The 20319-nt window shown below is 33.5% G+C and overlaps 1 long non-coding RNA gene across 1 annotated transcript; it reads right to left on the reverse strand.

Moving 5' to 3' along the window:
• Positions 1 to 3896: 3896 nt before the first annotated feature.
• LOC139494820 (uncharacterized) lies at positions 3897 to 10997 on the reverse strand. The gene is made up of 3 exons (XR_011657171.1): positions 10941 to 10997; positions 7517 to 7662; positions 3897 to 5510 (listed from the first exon to the last, which is right to left on the reverse strand). It is a non-coding gene; the product is annotated as an uncharacterized lncRNA (long non-coding RNA).
• Between the last annotated feature and the right edge of the window lie 9322 nt (positions 10998 to 20319).

Here is a 20319-nt window from a genome sequence, read left to right on the forward strand (position 1 = left end):
ACTGTTAAATTTTTTTCAGAATAAAAAGAAATTCAAGATCTTCAGTGGATGTCATTTTCTCACTTTCTTTCGGTTTTTTTATAAATTGATATTTTTATTTTCTAAATTATGCCTGCGTTTGAATCTCCTTATGGTTTTGTCTGTTTTTTTTTATCAAATTTTGAATTCACAGATGCTCTATTATTTTGTCAAAACAGTAATTTGATGTTTCTGAATTTTCTTTTCGTGGTTTAAACTATATTGCTGTTTATTCAGTTTATGATTTTTGGCATTTAGTTGAATGGTGTGAGGATGAAGCAATAAATTTTCAAAAATGTATTTCTTTACAAGTGTTTATTTTGTCGTTTAGTTAATTATAGAAAGGTACTATCTCACGCCGTAAGCTGTATCAATGTGCAAACTAGCGCCGTAGGCTGAGCCAATGTGCGATGTAGCGCCGTAGGCTGTGTCAATGTGCGATCTAGCGCCGTATACTGTGTTAATAGTTGGGTTAGGGAAAGGTTATATGTAAAATAAAAGTTATGTATATAGTCAGTTTAGGGTTAGAGTTAGGGTAAGGGGTTAGGGTTAAGGTGAGGGTTAGGATTAGGATTAAGGTTAAGGTTAGGGTTAGGCTAAGGGTTAGAGCTAGAGTTTGAGTTAGAGTTAGGGTTAAGGTGTGTCAATGTGCCATATAGCGCCATAGGCTGTGTTTATAGTAGGGTTAGGGAAAGGTTAAAATTAGAATAAAAGTTATTGTTAGAGTTAATTATATAAATGTACTATTTAACGCCGTAGGCTTTATCAATATGCACACTAGCCCCGTAGGATGTGTCATAAAAACCTTCCGCCAAGCAAGCATAAGGGTCTTTGACAGTAACCAACACTCGTCTCACGAGGCGTACCTAGTATGTCTTTTTATTAACAATTATTCGTTATTGTGCGAAGTGCTCCTTTGAAGGAGGGATTTTCTCAACCAGAACAGAACAGGTGCCCAATGATTGATTGATTGTTGGTTGCTTAACGTCCAGTGGCAAATATTTCATGCATATTCAGGACGAGAACAAGTTCACAATAAATACAATAGGTAGGTTGATACGATAGAGGCCATCTGGGATGATGGTCGGGGAAATTTAGACTGCCACTGAAAAATGAGGGTATCTTGGATAGGGACAGGCCACCTACGGACCCCTCAAAAGAGTTGTTGCAAAGGTTCTTAACGCGCGAAGAGCGTGGCACTCTCTTTGCACGAGGCATCGGATTTAACGTCCCCCTTCTGACCGGACGTGACTGCGAACTGATACATCCCGCACAGCCAAACGGACGCCCCACTTCGGCAAGCGTTTTACTGCCGGTCGGGAGAAGACCAAGTGACCATATTTCTATACCCCAGTCACCCAGGGGACCTATCACTGATGTGAATGAAATTCAATATGGATAAGCCTGTAGTTTAAATTTTTTTGTTAAGTTGGGCATATTGTTTTGCTATAGAAGCATGCATATTTGTTCTTTTGTCTTTTTTTGTGGAAAACACTATCTTCGAAATGTTTAATTTCTGTCGATTATGCGTAATATTATTGCCTGTCATATGTGAATGGTGCATTGAAAGCATATTATTCAAATTTTTATTGGAGTGTTATTGGTAGTAATAAGCGAGCAGAGGAAGAGGACAGTATTTATCGCTAAGAAGTATTTCTTCAAGATATTGATGGTATACATGATTTTTTTTGTGCCAGGGATTGAAACTGGCTCATAACACTAAATAACACTTCAATAGCATGTAACAAAACAAAATGTGACAATATTTTTTTTTTTGGTACGTCACACAGGTAACAGAAAAAAAAGTTGTCGTTCAAAGTTCACAGTTGGGGGTCGTGGTGCTTATTCTTTCATTTTCTATGTTGTGTCATGTGTTCTATTATTTGTCTGTTAGTCTTCTTTCAATTTTAGCCAGGTGTTCTCATTATTATTATGAGTTAATATGTCCCTCTAATATCATTCGTCTCCCTTTTGAAAGAGTAAAATCTTTAAAAAAATGAACTCCGAGTAAAATTCAAATCACAAATGTTGTGGGACTATCTGTTTTAAATTCTCAATCCACCATTCTTTATTGCCTTTACCTGTCCATTCGTTTGATATTTTGATTGATGAATTATTATTTGGACATTTCGGTGTTGAAAGTTTATAATGTGATTTTACTTCCTCTACAAAGTGATTTCACGTGGCAAGTAAAGGTAAACGGACAGAAAGTCACAAATTTAGTAGGACAAAAAGTCACAAATAATCTGTTGACAGTTGTTTTGAATATGTAAGAGAAACATCTTGAATATTAACTTTTAATACATATATTCATATTAAAGTTTAGGAAATGTGTCATTATACTTTAAAAATAAAGATTTATTTAATATTAATTGTTCTAAAGAAAGATTTCTTGGCACCATAAAACCATTCAAGTGCCAAGCCACTTTGACATTTTGTTTTTTTAACAATTATGTAATTATCTTCGGTTTTTTTTTGATAAATTTTATTTACAAAGTTGGTTTATGTACAATAGTTCAAGAAAAATACAAAAATGTTTTTATTGAAATAATCGTTTTTTTATCAAAAAAAAATCAGAAAAAATGAATTGTGACTTTTTGTCCTGTGACTTTCCACACAAGACGTCGGGCGTATCATTCGCTCATGGCGCAGCTGTTTATTGGCATATTTGATACTTTTTCAAATTTGAGCTTGAATCGGATCGTTTATAATGACAAAATCAGCTAAAATCTTTCACATAAACTGGTTGATTCAAATGAAATAAGACATTAAGTGTTTAAAAAGTGGTCAAAATCTTTCGTCAGATGAATCTGAAATTTGAGGCCAAAATCAGTCCTTACCGGACCTACTCCTTTGTCTATCCTGTTACTATGGTTGCTATGGTTACAGTAACAGGATAGACAATTGTAGACAAAAACGTCGTTAATTTTTTTATCGTAACATGTAGGTGCAAAACGAATGAAATATTTCATTGTTCAAACTTATCTTAAGTAATAACGTCTTAAGCTTCCCAATTAAGTATTTGCAGGTGCATTACTGATATCGGTAACAGGATAGACAAAAAGGTAACAGGATAAACTTTTATATAGTGATATATCAGAAACGTACGTTCCTGTTACCAACGAAATAAAGAGAAAATTAAACTAACTTATGAGGAATTTACTTGATGTTGGATTTATTTGAAAGGGTGCAAAAATGCCTAACAATATAAATTGCTATCTTGTAGTCCTGTAATATTATGTTGTCATTTCAATGTTATATTTAACATTGCCATTAAAGTGCGAGGTTTGGCTTGCCGCAAAACCAGGTTCAACCCACCATTTTTCCATTAAAAATGTCCTGTACCAAGTCAGGAATATGGCCATTGTTATATTATATTTCGTTTCTGTGTGTGTTACAATTTAACGTTGCGTCGTTTGTTTTCTCTTATTTTTTAGTGTAAATTGACATTGCGATACTTGTCTATCCCAAATTCGTGTATTTGGTTTTGATGCTAATTTGTTATTCTCGTGGGATTTTGTCTGATGCTTGGTCCGTTTCTGTGTGTGTTACATAGTAGTGTTGTGTCGTTGTTCTCCTCTTATATTTATGCGTTTCCCTCAGTTTTAGTTTGTTACCCCGATTTTGTTTTTTGTCCATGGATTTATGAGTTTGAACAGCGGTATACTACTGTTGCCTTTATTTAGACTTGCATTACTGGTGGTAATTTTTACAACCTTGGAAAACCAATTTTTAGAGGCATTTTTCAGTACAATCTAGAAAATTGGCAAATAATCTATTATTTCACATAATGAATATATATGTATAGAAGTTTATTATCTTGATAACCATCTAATTGGCTACGTAAAACAATCTTAACATTTTATTTAAACCTTTTCTTAATAACCCAAAATTTCTTTTGAAAATGGTAACAGGATAGACAAAATATTGTACCACCGATCAAAAAATGTTTCAAGATATTCTTGTATGACATCATTAAGATTGCATCTTTTAATATGTTGTTCTTAAAGTACTGTTTGTTTTGATTTGCCTATGTAGAGGGTTGTTTGAATAAGTAACTTTTAATAAATTTTTCAATTTCAAAATTCGACATTTTTTGAAAATGACCCATATACCGTTATCGTAGTTAACATAAGCAGGGTACCAAGCTATTTAAACAAGAGCATATCAATCTATATGGTGTAAGACCATGTTTTTTGCGTCACATTTTCAAACATACCATCTAACCTGAGAAAAAATATATTTGTATATGAATAAAAGGAATAATGGATTTATTTGTTGGACACGTAACAATAAGTCAATCGACTTAAAAGGCGGTAATAATGAACGGACGATTAACAGACAAAAAAGGTATTCGTCAAGCAGACATGAACCTTAAGATATCCTACAATTATATTGAAGTTACTTTATCCTGTTTTATTCTGTTAACTTTGATATCCGTATTTAGTGTATTAATTATAAAACGAATAATTATCGAGAATTAACGCATTCATGAACTTTATCCTCTGAAACAATTTCTGAAATTTATTCTGCATTGTTTGTTGTCCTCACAATCCAAATAGATCTTATAAAATATGAGTATTCAAGTAATGTAGTTCATTCTTTATAAGTAACAAAATTCACTTGATTTCCGAAAACAAAACCTCTTGTCTTTAAGAATAGTTATTCTTTTATTCGAGTTCCTTTTTTATGTCAAAAAGAAAAGACTTTCCGACATGTGCATTACAAACAAGCAAAACATTTTCTTTTTTGTCAAAGTGAACTCCGCACGGCTTGTCGAGTCCATCTCGTCCATTGAGAATATCTCCAAACCGATTACCGATGCCAGATACAAAAAATACGGTGTTCACCCATGCATCCGTCACGTACACGTTCCCCTCACAATCTGTTGTCACACCACGTAAATCTTTAAATTTATCGTTGTTAAACTGCCACTTTAATGTTCAATCTAACGAGCAGTAGTATATTGATTTGTTGTCTATACAGATCAATGTGTCTTTATATACTGAAATGTCTCGGATATTGAGTGAAGGAATGGGTATTGTATTTTTAAATTTACCTGTCAGGTCTATCACATCTATTTTATTATCATTTACAACATAGAGGTTGTTTTCATCATATTCCATAGCAGCGACTACTGGTTTTGATTGAACTTGTGACAGAACCTGTACAAATATTTATTATCAGTATGGTTTTGCTAGTACAGGATACTGCTACGGTGTTACTATCTACCTTTGTTATATAAAATGGTTTAATGGGGAAAGAAATATAATGAGCATCAATAACGTCTGCATTATAAATAATAAGTTGATTATTATAATAGTCGGTAAACACAAATATATTATCTATTTTGATGCAGCTGTAAATATTCTGAATTCCCTTTCTAATATTTATTTGTTGGCGCAAGTTGGCAGAAAGAGAACGGATGTATCTGACAGATGCTTGAGCTACTTGAGCTTGCGTGAATGCTTCATCTGTGTTTGATATTGCTTCTGGAAAAAATAATAAAGTACTAAATTTCAGTAATGTTGTATTTTTTTTTAAATTTCCTGTTTACAAAACTTTGAATTTTTCGAAAAACTCAAAATATTTTGATATGAGCGTCACTGATGAATCTTGTGTAGGCGAAACGCGCGTGTGGCGTACTAAATTATAATCCTGGTACCTTTCATAACCATTTACACCACTGGGTCGATGCCACTTTTGTTGGACGTTTCGTCCCCGAGGGTATCAGCAGCCCAGTAGTTCACACGTCGGTGTTGACATGAAAATCAATAATGTGGTCATTTATATAAATACCCAGTTTACAAAACTTTGAATGTTTCGAAAAATTAAGGATTATCTTATCCCAGGCATAGATTACCTTAGCCGTATTTAGCACAAATTTTTGGAATTTTGAATCCTCAATAGATCTCTTCAACTGTGTTTGTTTGGCTTTATAAATATTCTGATATAATTTAAGTGTTATTGATGAGTCTTATGTAGACGAAACGCACGTCTGGCGTACTAAATTATAATCCTGGTACCTTTCATAACTATTGTAAGTGTAGTATATATCCATTGCATGGAGAGTTATTTTGACTTCGATGACTTTAATGTTTATGATTAAATTACAATAACTGTCATTTGTACGATTATAATGAATTAATTAATGTTTTTGTGAGTTTTGTGAAGTGGTCTTTACTGTGAAAACCCGGCTTTTAATGGGTAATAGTTTGTAATCTAAAATATAATATAAAACTTAAAGAATATTCCGTGTTTAACAACAAATATGTTGTCATTTTAGCGGTATATTAATCATTGCCTTAAAACAAGATGTTTGGCTAGCCACCACACAAGTTTCAACCCACCACTTTTCTTAAAATGTTATGTAGCAAGTCAGGAATATATGACAGTTGTTATCTAATTTTTCGTTTCTATATATGTTGAATTGTCGTTTGTTATTTTTTGCACTTCAGTGTTCTGTTGTTTTCCTCTAAAAGAAGATGTGTTTTCCTCGGTTTCAGTTTGTTACACGGATTTTTTTCTAATCTCCCCTAGCAAAACCGCGTGTTTTATGACAATCATTAATATACAACTAACATGACAACATTACAAGACGGCAATACAAATAAAAGCACAAACATTAATTAATATTGTAAGTTGGTCGTCCGTTGGCAGTCAGAATCGGGACGTCAATCCGATGCCTTATTGCACGATATGAACACAATTGATTGAGGGGTCGGTAGGTGGCCTGTTACGAGGCAAAATTTCTGTTCCTATTCAATATACTCCATTTTCTATTGGCAGTCCCAATTTTCCCGAGAATCATTCAGGAAGGCCTCTATAGACCTACCTAGTGTTTTTATTGTTGACTTGTTCTCGTCCTGAACATGCATGTAATATTTGCCACTGAACGTTAAGCAACCAACACAATCAATCAATGTTTTCTCCCAATTGATGTACGACTTTTGAAACAGCAGTATATTACTGTTGCCTTTATTTGATTGATTGGAATAAATATGATATTTATCCTAAAAGGGTGTTGTTTTGTTTCATATTTTAATGTGATGTGGAGGACAATCGTACCAACAATACTGTTATACAATATTTCTGTGATTTTAAACAGTTTCAGGCATAAAAAAAATTACTGTCATTCAATCAAATTTCATATAAAGACTTAAGTAAAGACCGTACTTTAATCCTGTTTTCCAAATCGTGTGCCAATTATTTTTGTTTCCGTGTTCAAGATAGGCAAAGGTATTGGTTTGTAGAACTTCTTGACCCTGTAAATATTCTTTGATAAAAAATATGGATTCTGTTGTCACTAATTAAAGCTGATGTTTCATATTGATTGTTATTAAATTGAATATGTTGTGACATAAGGATAAAAGGATTAAGACTAACGAAAAACAATATAATAAACAAAACAAAAATGCTGGGGACAAATAACGATTTTTTTTTATCTTGTAATTTTTTTCTTTAAGTGTTACATAAAAAAAGTATTTTAACCAGTTACCAAGATTAATCGGTTGACGTATTGCAGAATTGTTCTGTTGTGAGTCCATTATAACGTTTGAAAGTGGCTTCAGATATTTTTCGTGGTTAATCTTCAATTGTAACTATTCCTCCAAAGGGTTTGTGATACATTCCATTATGTACTCTCTGTAATGGTAAAAGGAATAAACATGAAAACAAATTCTGCTTTCTTGTTATTTTTTTTTTTTTGTTTGTTCAGTCGTCAAATAAAAACGAAATGAAGGAACCTCCCAGCAGGCAATGCAATATATTTTAGGAATGCGTAACTTCACATAGTGCAAAGCAATGTTTTTTTTGGCATTGTATATTTTCTGCAATATCAACTAATGCAATTTTTTAATTTTATTTATTTCATCTAAAGCTAAATACTTCTAATACATATTAACTTTGCGTTCTCGTTTGCAAGGTTACAAGTTTGTACACATTCGAGTCAAAACATGTTAGAGGCCAAATAAGAAAGAACTGAAAGACACACAAGGGGTTGTCAAACTCCTTAGCCAAAACAGAAATGACAATCCCGTACAAAAAAAGTAAAACAACAGGAAATAGCAGATCCTGCTCCATATGTAACTGCCGTCTCTTAGCTCATTTTAGTTTAAACAAATGACAGGTCTAATTCGTCATATGTGAATTAATACTAGAACGATCAACCAACCAAAATGGTATCCGTAAAAAAATCAATAAAACAGCTTTAATTTGACGACTTAAAACTCGCAGTTTATTAGTTTTTTTATGTGTATCTATCAACGAAAGCAGTATATAAACTGATAGTTCCAGAAAATTGTATGGCATTAAAAAGGAAAAGAACAGCAGATTCAATACTGCAAAAATATTTCGAGCGAGTCTGCAATATCTACCAAGATAGCCGGACGATAAAACCAAACATCAATCAATCAATATCGTATCAACTTAATGAAAGCTTTGCTGGACTTCTATATACAGGTAAAGCTTACAATTGAGAAGCGAATATAATACCTTTTGTCGCTAATTATTGTAATAACTCAACCGATCTTATGAGTTAAAATATGGTGCAGTCTTAACCTCCTTCCTCAAGTTGATACACAATCATAAATGTATGAATGATTCATTGAAAAACTTCATATTTATACCGGAACGTGAAGTTTCTTAGAAGCTTCTGTAACAAGTGATATTTGAATAAAGAAATAAGTAGACAAAAAAAGAAGCACAGTTGCATTCTTGGGAATGCCGAATGTTTGTTAAAAAATAAGGTCGTCACCAGACAACATTTTTGTTGTCAACAAACGTTCTAGGCAAAATGTACCGGGGGTTAAAACCTTATTGTTTAAAACAACTTTGTTTAAGTTGGAGTTTTTTTTTCGACTATGTTAATATTTTCAATCATTTCCGGTCTTAAATATATGTTAAATCCTAAGCCTTCTGTTGTGTTAAAAAAACTTTTCGTTGCATCTCTTTATCTGTTGTAGCATATTATCGTCTTAATTCGTGAGAATGCTTTCCACATAAGCTCGTTTGATTTTAAAATAAATCTAGATTAATACTTGGATATTATAGTTGTCTTTATATGAAGGATGTCATATTCATTTTCGTTTATTATTTTGTTTTAAATGTGACTTGATTTTTTCATTTAAATTGTGAAACATTCTGTCTTGCTGGCTCTATTATAGCCTATTATTACACATAGGGTTATGTGCATATTTAACAAAAGACACAGATGGACTAATGACTAAATTTTTTTTCGTTGATGGTGATGTGTAAGCAGGTCTTACTTTACTGAACATTCATGCTACTTACAATTATCTATATCTATTATGAACTTTGCCCATTAGTAACAGAGGATAATATTTTGTTAAGATTTACAAAAATTACAAAAATTGTAAAAAAATGACTGTAAAGAGCAATAGCTCCTTAAGGGGTCAACTGAACCATTTGGTCATATTGACTTGTTTGTAAATCTTACTTTGCTGAACATTATATATTGCTGTTTACAGTTCATCTCTATCTATAATAATATTCATGATAATAACCAAAAACAGGAAAATTTCCTATTAATTGCCAATTCAGATGCAGCAACCCAACAACCGGTTGTCAGATTGGTTTTGACTTGATAAACATTTTAACCCATGTCCAATTTGCTCTAAATGCTTTAGTTGTAGAGTTATCAGCCAAAATCTACATTTTACCCCTATGGTCTATTTTAAGCCATGGCGGCGATCTTGGTTGGTTGGCTAAGTCACCGCACTTAATTTTTTTTTAGAAACCCCAATGATGATTGTGGCCAGGCATGGTTAAATTACCCCCAGTAGTTTCAGGAGAAGATTTTTGTAAAAGATTACAAAAATGTATGAAAAATTGGTAAAAAGTACTATCAAGGGCAATAATTCCTTAAGGGATCAACTGACCATTTTGGTCATGCACACTTATTTGTAGAACTTATTTTGCTGAACATAATTGCAATTTACAGTTCATATCTATCTATAATAATATTAAAGATAATAACCAAAAACCGGCAAAATTTCCTTAACACTGCCAATTCAAGTCAGTAACCAAACAACCGGTTGTCGGATTCGTCTGGAAATTTCAAGGCAGATAGATCTTGACATTATAAACAATTTAATCCCATGTCAGATTTGCTTTAAATGTTTCGGTTTCAGAGTTACCAGCCCAAATCTACATTTTACCCCTATGTTCTATTTTTAGCACATGGCGGCCATCGTGGTTTTTTTGCCGGGTGACCGGACACATTTTAAAACTAGATACACTAATGATAATTGTGGCCAAGTTTGGTTAAATTTGGCCCAGTAGTTTCAGAGAAGATTTTTGTAAAAGTTAACAATGACGGACGCCAAGTGATGAGAAAAGCTCACTTGGCCTTTTAGGCCAGGTGAGCTTAAAACTGTTAAGTAAATATGATTACCAATATTGATATAATTTGATATAATTTATTAGAAGATTACTACAATAGTTGAACTTGATGGTTGTCCCTCTAGCTGACTCCCATAATAACATAAAAGCAAAGACCCGAATAACAAACTGTTAACTGCTTTTATTCACGAATACAACTTTCACTAATTCTTTTATTAATATTGTTTTTTTCTAAATCCTGCTTTTCAACTTTCTTAGATATATTTAATTTGCTATTGCTGCTAGTAATTTGTGTGAAACAGTTTCATAAACGTTAGCTATTATTACGTGGTTTGCTTCGGTTGAAGTTTTAAAAGGGTCACAATTTATAGAAACTGGAAGAAGTAAAGTCAATATAACTTCAAATGGTCCATGCCGGTGAAGTATTTCTAGTGAAATAAAGAACTTTCAGCTCTGGTGGTGTATTAAATTTAAGTTACCTTAAAACTTATGCATGTTATTCAGTGTGCTCAACTTGAAATCGGCATAGAAACTTTAACTCCAGTTAAGAAAAATCTTACCTTTGTTCGACAGAATTTAAAGAAATAAAATGTGCGTTTTAAAATCCTAGTCTGTTGTGTTCATAATAAATCACACTGAAAAGCCTTATTGAGTTATCATATTTATATTCTTTCCCTGTGTACATTGCGATAGTTCGAAGAAAGCAATAAAATAATGCACCAATCAACGCACTCTTTAAAAGAAATTTAAAAAAGACGAAACGAATTACAATCATTTGTATTGGAATGCAATAATGTTATCACATTAACGCCTGAAAATTGATTAGGTTTTTTGTTTCAAAACTATATGATTTTAATTTTCCTCATCTTGGAGTATTTCTTATAGTGTACTATTTTAAAATATTTTGTTTCGTTCTGATTATTGACCATTTAATGTAAAAAACGGATTACATATCAATTGTCACTTTGTGGAAGTTCCCAATTGTATAGTCACTCACAAGTCGAATCAAACCTAGCAATGTCTACAAAAAAACATTTTCAAAATAATTTGAGTAACACTATAGAGCTATTGAATGATTTTAGTATCTGCACATTGAGTAGTTGTAACGTATTTGCATTTACATCTCTATAAGACACTAACGTCAAGTTGTCCGATTATGTAAATCACGAGTGGTAGTATGTATAAATTGATTGATTTGTTGGCTACAATCGTCCAGTTGACAATACTCATACATGTTTATTACGAGAACAAATATACAATAAACAGAATCCCCAAGGGTGACTGGGGTATAGAAATATGGTCACTTGATCTTCTCCCGACCGGCAGTAAAACGCTTGCCGAAGTGGGGCGTCCGTTTGACTGCGGGATGTATCAAGTTCGCAGTCACGTCCGTCAGAAGGGGACGTTAAATCCGATGCCTCGTGTAAAGAGAGTGCCACGCTCTTTGCACGTTAAGAACCCTTGCAACAACTCTTTGAGGGGTCCGTAGGTGGCCTGTTGCAAGGCAAAATTTCTGTCCCTATCCAATATACCCTCATTTTCCAGTGGCAGTCCAAATTTCCCCGACCATCATCCTAGATGGCCTCTATTACAACAACCTACCTATTGTATTTATTGTGAACTTGTTCTCGTTCTGAATATGCATGAAATATTTGCCACTGGACGTTAAGCAACCAACAATCAATCAACAATAAACAGAATAAATAGATCATGCAATAGGGAACAACGGTTGGTGAAATTTGGATTGTGACTTGAAATTGACTTGGAATTAGACAGGGACAAAAGTTTTGCTTTGCAACAGGTCATGTACAGAGCTCTAAAAAGCGTTGCAAGGGTTCTTGACGTGCAAAAACGTGTAACTATCTTTACACGAGTCATCGAGTTTGATGTTCCAATCAGACCAGACGACGACGTGTACATTGTACAGCGCGTAAAGCCAATTGGGACTCCCCACTTTGACCAAGTGATTTTCTGTCGGTTGGAAGTAGACCAGTAGTGACCATACATACACTCCTCATTCATCCTTGTGGGAGAGTATGCTATTAGCTAAGGCTATCTGAAAGTCCGAAAAGCGCTGCTACTAAAGTCCGAAAGTCTTTGTTAAATACAGTTGAAGTAATCTAGCCCATCAAAGTTGTCTGAATATTTAGGACGAGAACAAATTAACAATTAAAACAAGAGGAATGTTCTGTAATAGTGGCCGTCTGGGATGAATTTCATTGAGATTTAAACTACCACGGGAACATGAGGATATATTGGGTAGGGACAGAAATTTAACCTTGCGACACGCAACTTCCTAGTTAAAATGCCCAAGCAGTTAATCATTAAAAATCTATACGCCAGACACGTTTTTTTTTAAATTTTATTACGGATGTAAAATTATAAAAAGTTTTGTATCATAAATATAAAGTCCTCGAAAGTCATTTATTAATGGCAAAATAAATATACACGTAAAATATATCTCATATAAATGCATGAGTCTTGTGATTTATATCCAATTCTATTTTTTTACTACAGTCGATTATCATTTATTATGAAGTCTTAATAGCTTCAAAAAGATATTCACGTGCTTTTTCTTTAACTGTGTATAGTTACCAAAGTCTTTTATTATATAACAACTATAAATCTTCTCGAAAATGACAATATTGAAAAGAACAATAAATAAGAAATTGTAAGCTTGAGACTTGCGATTTATTTTTGATGGTTGTGTATTTTACCACAATCGATAACTATTTATGACAACATTCTGAAAATATATATGAATCTTAAAGTTGTTCACACGGTTTTTACTTTTTTAATTTCAATTACATGTCATAAATGTCAAATACCCTGATTAATAATGAAAGCTATCACATACATAAATACATTTATTAAAAGTGAGCAAACACGTGTTTCTATTATGTAAACAATCACACGTGAGTGTGTGTCCGCATAGTGGTCATCCATTGGTGTTTATGTTTCTAGATAAACCGGTTTGTGTTTTAAAATTTAGATGCTTGGAACTATGAAATGTCATGCGCATGTACTACCAGTATGACATTGTTTGGTTGATCATGAATACCTATAAATGCTCATTTCGATTTTTCTATTTTAAAGGCTGTCGTGTATTACACAGCGGTGTTTCTGGTATCATGATGACATCGGAACTCAATTTTTTGTTTTAATAAAATTATCACAGTAAGCTGCACAAGCTAGCGAGCAATTCTTATGAAAGAAGTGATATTTTTTAAAATTTTATAAATACTTTATATTCGTTTGAGGTAGCAAATTGATTTTTTCGTGATGAAAAGTACAGCATAGGTATCGATAACTTATCAGCATACAAGACTACGGGAAAGTGGACGTTTGAACAGGAAATATTGTATCTGATCCTTGCGTCTGTGATGTCGTACATCAGTTGTGTACATTGCGAAATAAGACGCTATGGAAATAATATGTCACGAACAATAAATTACTAAATATACAATAATGAATGGCTGCAAGCAATTTCACATGGCATTGGAAAAAAAACAATCTAAATACAGTTAATATATGTATATTTCAGAAGCCAACAAAAACCAGTTGCCAAGGTTTTGGTCAATGCCTCCATCTACTCTAACATAATCAATACCGGATACCAGGACCACATTACTACAATTATCGATGCAACAACAATAACCATAACCACCATCACACTAGTACTAGTAAAAGATAAATGGTCCTGCTCCAAATGCTGATTAGCCACAAGCTTAGTTTGTTTGAATTTTTCAAATAGATAACAGGCCTTGAAGACCCATCTTTCTTAGGAACTAAGAAAATATAGGAAATAAACTGATTTTCCAATGATCGATCAACCTCTTAAATAGCTCCCTTAGCTATCAATTTTTGGACTTCTGAAATTATTTCATCCTTATGAAAGGTGAAATGTATTTTATTAAAAAATGATGAACCTTGTGGTACATCATTTAAAATAATTTTATAACCATTTCTTATTAAATCTAATATCAATAGATCATTAGTAACATTTTCCAAACATAATATTTAAGTTATCTACTGTATATAGCAACTAGTTGAGAAATGTGACCTCTTTGAGATTCTCTGGTCCCTTTTGGGAAACCTCTCCCTCTAAATGAAGGGAATTGCCTACTAGTATAAGCCCTGTTGACCAACAGAGCCTCTACAGTTATTGCCTTTCCCATAACAGCTGGGAGTAAAATAATTGCTAGACCTGGAACCTCTTCCAAGGAATCTAGAATTTGCTTTAGAATCTTTGTATTATCACCAAGTTTGCTTCATGCAATCATAACTAAAAACGTGATAAATCAATTATCACATCAGAATTGCAAATAAGTTTTATCATCTAGATATTTCTGAGCATCTCCTATGCGTTTAACCAGAAACCCATGGTCAAACAAACAAATAGAATTTACAATAAAATCCTTGTAATATCAAGATCCAATGGCTCATTCTTACAACAAAAACTAGCCAACTCAACAATAGGGGTGATGATCAACCCCTTAAAAAGTATCTCTGGGTTTCCTGCATCTTTGAAACCACAGAGTGGGCCTGTCTAGGCAGTGCCATTTCGATCTTGTTATTTATCCTAGACACACTAGGATTCTCACAGTTCTCAGGGTGATAGTATTACTCCTCCATGAACTTGATATTTTCCTGATTTGATATTAACTGACATGGTAGTATTATTAACAGTCACAGAAAGTCCAGAAGAAAACTTAGACACAGTTATCTGCCTTTTTAAACAATTTTGGGATTTTCCAAGCAAAATTATGATTAAACTGTTCAACAAACAGGATGAGATAATGGACCATTAATCTCACTAAGAGAAGCCTTAAAGGCTTCTGAAAACCTTAATGCAGGATCAAAAGACGTATCAAATTCAGCTCCGGCTGTACTATAATCAGCCATGGCACAAACTTCAAAAGGAGGTACATGCACAGTACCATTACAGTACTTCAGATCAAAATTTAGAACTAAATCTTCATTAAAGTAAGCCTCTAATGGCAAAATTCGAATAAAGCAGCAGGTTTCTCTACTAACTCTGCTTGAGTTGAAGGCAGAGAAAATGTCTCAAACCTCATGATTATACAGTTTATTTACTACATTAATAATAATGATTCAATGCATCAATATACATGCATATTTTAAATCTCAACAGCACTATCTTGAGAAATATTCACAAATCAAGGAGATTTTGAAGCTATACAAGTAGCACTAGATTTTAACACTTACTTTTGACAGGTTCTGTTGCTTTGTCAATTATTTCCAATTGCAATGCCATTATGATCTTTTATAAAACTACTAGGTTTTATAACTGTTTAAGAAGAGGATTTATTCAAAATACCTCTTGTTTTCCTATTAAATTTATCATCTTTAATTTCTAAAACAACCCAGAGGTGATGAAAATCATAGCCATCACCCTTGTAAGTGTAAACATCATTCTAAACATCTTGCAAAAGCAATACATTTGCATAATCAAATTCAGCCATTGTAATAAAATAATGTGTACCTGTGCAGGTAAAACACGTGTAAATTCTGAAGAGTACTCAAGACCTTCAGGTGAATAGAAATACTTTTAAATATCCACCTGTTTAACAAACAGGAGTATGAATTAAGTAACAAATGTGCTTTACATTGTGCTTAAGCAAAAACTTAATGAATATATAAAATTGTCATACATCGTAGACAATACAATTTTTAATTAATTTCCATCCACACTTGTCATACATCGTAGACAAGAAATTTTTAAATTAATTTCCATCAACACTTGTCATACATCGTAGACACTTGAGGAATTATTATTTCTAATTAACAAAATGACATTAGAACTTGTCGTACATCGTAGACAAGTTAAATGTAACTTTAGTAACTTTCCCCTAAATCTTAGATAAAAATAAAATAACTAAAAAGAATTCAAGTGAAGTGTTCACTTCACACCCTCTAGAAAATTAATGACAAGTTATTATGGAACAGGTGCTTATATACTAGGGTCAAGGTCACTGGCCAGCTATGGTCTGGTGGTTATAGTTTGTTTCTTTAAACAGAGATATTACATGTAAGCTTCACCCCTCATAGAGAAGTTAAGCTAATTCATTACTTGAGACCGAAGGCGAAATATGAATAAGAACCACATTTAGCTTCTTTTGATTTAAAATCTGTTGATCAATTTAAAACTTGAAAATGTCCTCCATTGGAACTTCCCGAACCAAAAATTATATTTGATCTCCGTGAACACAATAAAACTAAAACAAATCCTCTTTTAATTCAGCAACACTATGCTGACATTAAAGCCGATTATCTAGATTTTTCAACTGTCTTTTCAATGGTATGAATAAATTGGACGATGATATGTTTCTGTCCGAGATCAAAGCATATATTATTCTCCTAGCGGAAACACACAAAGGTTATAATACACCCCTCTTTATAGATGAGTTAAAATTCTAGCCTGTTTGTCGGCCCATTTCTGGCAACGGTAGATATTTTGGAGGGTTAGCTATATTTATCAAACAGGCCCTAAAGCCTCATATTTCTTTGCTAGTGAACTCACAAAAAGACTTTCAGTGGATGAAATTTGATAAATCTTAATTTAACTTTAATCATGATTTATATTTATGCGTGGCATATGATCCACCAGCCCAATCCATTTATACTAAAAATCTGTCCACTGATATACTTCAGCTGTTAGAAAAAGACATATTACATTTTAAGTCTAAGGGAGATGTCCTACTTTGTGGGGATTTTAATGCACGTTGTGGTAATCTATTAGACTTTGTTTCCTCGGACAGTGCAGATCATCTTCCAATTAGTAATGATGATTACCCAGTTGATTTCAGTTTGAATGTCAGAAACAGCAGGGATACAACAGTCGATACTAGAGGTAAAGAGCTGATTGAATTATGCCTGGGTAGCCAAATTCGTTTGTTAAACGGTAGAACTTTGGGTGATTCTTTAATCACATGGGTACCAGTGTCGTTGATTATTTACTGGCTTCAGATAGTTTGATGAAAAACATTTTGTATTTTAATGTTTCAACTTTTAACCCAACTTTAAGTGACTGTCACTGTAAATTATCATGGAAAATTCTTAGCCATCATTTTATTGATACAATTCCACAGCAGGATTCTAAAGTCATGGGTAGTAAATTCAAATGGCAGGAAAACTCCCCTCAAGCTTTTCAATCAGCTATGCAAGATAAAGACAGCGAAAATCTTATTTCACATTTTGATAACAGCTCTGATATTAATGAGCTGGCTGTGAAAGCTTTAATAGTTGGTATGCTTCTTTGTTATGATATGTACGTACATGTGCACACAAAACCACTGTTTTAGTTCATAAAATTTGTAAGTGCGCAGCATTGTGATGCATGTATATGTAGCAAACTTATTTGCCTCTTTGAACTTTTATACCATAAGGGATAAGATCCATAAGAGGAATAAGTGCATTAAAATTGCTGACAAATCACCCGCAGGTTGGGATATCGTTAAGGAGTACCTTTCGGATGAACTTGCCTCCGATTCGGAGGACGAGAAAAAGATCAGATATGCTGAGATTGATTGATTGATTGTTGGTTGCTTAACGTCCAGTGGCAAATATTTCTGTAAAGAGAATGCCACGCTCTTTGCACGTTAAGAACCCTTGCAACAACTCTTTGAGGGGTCCGTAGGTGGCCTGTTGCAAGGCAAAATTTCTGTCCCTATCCAATATATCCTCATTTTCTAGTGGCAGTCCAAATTTCCCCGACCATCATCCTAGATGGCCTCTATTACAACAACCTACCTATTGTATTTATTGTTAACTTGTTCTCGTCCTGAATATGCATGAAATATTTGCCACTGGACGTTAAGCAACCAACAATCAATCAATCTTAACACGAGGCATCGGATTTAACGTCCCCAATCTGACCGGACGTGACTGCGAACTTGATACATCCCGCACAGCCAAACGGACGCCCCACTTCGGCAAGCGTTTTACTGCCGGTCGGAAGAAGACCAAGTGACCATATTTCTACCCCCAGTCACCCTTGGGGGATATGCTGAGAACAGAGCGTTACGTGCAAAGAAGTTCCGTAAACAGAAAACATCAAAGAAACCTGGAAACAGTGCTACACTTAAGTCAACTGAGCCGCCACGTGTTGCACCTGTTGCAACGGCCACTTCAGCAAATGTCGGTGGTAATTTTCGTGCCCAAAGGAGCAACTATGGACCTAGTGCAACATATTTCTGTTTCAGCTGTCAGGAGCAAGGACATTGGAGGAGAAATTGTCCCAAAATTATCAAAGCTGCCCATGGTCAGCAGTGAAACAGACATAAATGATAAGTATTATTTAGATTCTCCACTGTTTTGTTTAGATAATGAAGACATTAATTTAACTTTAGACTCCAAACTTTATGAATATGAGAACAACAGTTTTAAAAACAGATGTAGTGTAAAAGGTAGACTTAAAAGTCATATTTCATATTGGAAAAGTATTGGTGCTAGTGAATTTGTTTTAGATATTCTTGAACATGGATATTTCATTCCTTTCATTTCTACTCCTACAAAGAACAATGAACTTTTAGTTACAGAAGTGATATCAGATCTTTTGAATAATAAATGTGTACTCAACTTAGGTCCCATGTAGTTAATCCGTTAAGTGTTGAATCGATAAGCGTTGCTTCTTGTTTATGACATAAACATAGTTTATGATATAAACATAGTTTATGGTCCATGTGAGAGTTCCAGTTATTTATTTGATAAATATTTTATGTTCGTTTAAGTGAAACGAATTAGAACATAAATATGAAAGATTTGACAGTCATCATAAGTCTTTTACAGACCATGACAGTCGTACAACGACTGTTACTGGTATGGACAGTCGTTTTTTTCGTCAAGTAGTGATAGGGAACATGTATACTAAGTATCAAGTTGATTGGACATCAACTCTATAAAAAACTACCTTGACCAAAAGTTTTAACAAGCACATAAGTCAATTCTATAAATCAAAGCCTTAAAGGCTGTAAAAGCAATTGCTGTCATGTTAATGTTTGGGGACTTTTATTTTTCATCCACATATATATAATAATTAAACCTGACATGAGTGTTGTCTAGTTAGAAGTAAGAAGGTTTTAACTTTATATAAATAAAAGACTTTAGCAGAAAGTCATTTTTAATATGTTTTATATTTCACAAGGAGACAACACGTTTACCAGGCTAAAGTTGGGGTCAAATATACATGTGCTGAAACATATAACTCAAAAAGAAATCATCATGGATTATCCCCTGGTAGTGTTTGTAACTGGGCAATAATTTCCTTTATTGATTTAATTTTAACAATTTTCATTATTAATTTATATTTAACCATTAACACAAATGATTAAGTTAAAACATTTCAACTTTCCAGACGCAAATGTTAAAAAACGGGAAAGAAATAAAATATCTTACAAGACATAAACATGTAAAGAATAAATATATATTTCAGCTTAATAAAAATATTTTCATAATGGTACTTTGTCATCATTTTTAAAACTAAGTTCCAAACATTATTGCTCAGTTGATATACATGTATGTCCTTCTGATGCGGTACGAGCACAGGCACTTGTTTCTATCCAAAATAGTTTTATATGGATAGAAACAAGTGCATGTGGGTACGAGATAACTATAATTCTCATGCAATCCCGAAAGGGGGGGGGGGGGTCATCACAGACAAACATGACATTAAATCGTTATCACTGATGTATTGTTTAGGGCCAGTTGAAGGACGCCTCCGGAGGCGTGAATTTTTCGCTGCATTGAAGACCTGTTGGTGACTTTCTGCTGTTGTATGTTTTTCTATGGTCGGGTTGTTGTCTCTTTGACACATTCCCCATTTCCATTCTCAATTTTATTATACGAACAAGAACAAACAGCTCTACGTTGCTTTGACATTTATCAATTTTCAGGAAACATTGCGAAAAATGATCTTCA

This window comes from Mytilus edulis, chromosome 11 (assembly GCF_963676685.1).
Source record: "Mytilus edulis chromosome 11, xbMytEdul2.2, whole genome shotgun sequence".
Classification (NCBI taxonomy): domain Eukaryota; kingdom Metazoa; phylum Mollusca; class Bivalvia; order Mytilida; family Mytilidae; genus Mytilus; species Mytilus edulis.